Genomic DNA, 1,151 nt, shown 5'->3' with positions numbered 1-1,151 from the left:
TATTTTATTTAACAATAGTTTAGAATATTTTACGAAATTCGTGCAAAATAAAAAAAGAAATGTTTTTCAAATATTTTATTTTCAAATAGCGAGGATAATAAGTGAGCAATATGAATATTAAGAGACTTAAAAGCAGAGTTTTGTCATATTTACGAATGGAAATCGACCAAGTTTTTTACAAACCAAATAATGTTTTATAAAACTGTTTTTCTCAGAATGACGGTTTCTTGAAAATTTAATATATCTTCTATATATTAATCAGCTTGGCGAAAATGTTCCCTCCTTTCCAAAAAACCAAAAGCTTCGGAATGAAGTTACGAAAAATTAATTTAGAATTAACCAGTGCTATTTAAGATTTTGTGTTACTTTGGTTATTCTTGGAATTATCAAAGAGTTATGGTATTTATAGTATAGTTATGGTGCCCCCTTTATCGGACGGTATATACAGTTGTGAAAGAAAACCGGACATATATGAAAATTTCATCTCAACATAGTAAGTAGTATTGTACTAAAGTTTGTTAAGATTTTTCTCTAAATTTTAGTGGTATTGACTTCTGATTAATTTCAGATTTCATTAGTAAATGGAATTCTTAACAAAGCATAATTATCCGTGAAAACATAAAATACTATGAAAGAGGGAAATTCAGCGAGGAATATTTACAAGCCATCAGTGTAACCATTGAAGAAGTACACGGGCAATTAACAATGAGTGCTATCTGTTGTCCACCTAAACACAATAACAAGGCAGAACAATACCACGGTTTTTTTAACACGCTGAGTAATTCATTGCCGGAGGAGACTACAATGCAAAATATGTAACGTGGGGTTCCAGATTAATAATAGCAAAAGTCAGAGAATTGGTCAAAGCAATGAAGGCACATAACTTACAGCATATATCTACTGGTGAGTCGTCAGATAGAGACAAAATTCCTGATACCATAAACTTTTTTGTTACATAACATATTGACACTAAAACGTGTAAAGCTGCAAGAAAAACTATACAAGAGGCCGCATGGTACGCAACACCTAATAGCGCGACATATCAAAAGTTTAATCATATTTCGTCTATAAATAAACAAAAAATTGCCGAAAAGAGAAAACTGCGAAAAACCTGCCAACAAATCAGAACAGAAGAAAACAAGAGAAAATTC

This window comes from Rhynchophorus ferrugineus, unplaced genomic scaffold, assembly GCF_030347505.1.
Source record: "Rhynchophorus ferrugineus isolate W39M unplaced genomic scaffold, kcgeb_rfMv2 rfM4, whole genome shotgun sequence".
In the NCBI taxonomy this organism is placed as follows: Eukaryota; Metazoa; Arthropoda; class Insecta; order Coleoptera; family Curculionidae; genus Rhynchophorus; species Rhynchophorus ferrugineus.
Note: the sequence above shows the minus strand (reverse complement) of the source record.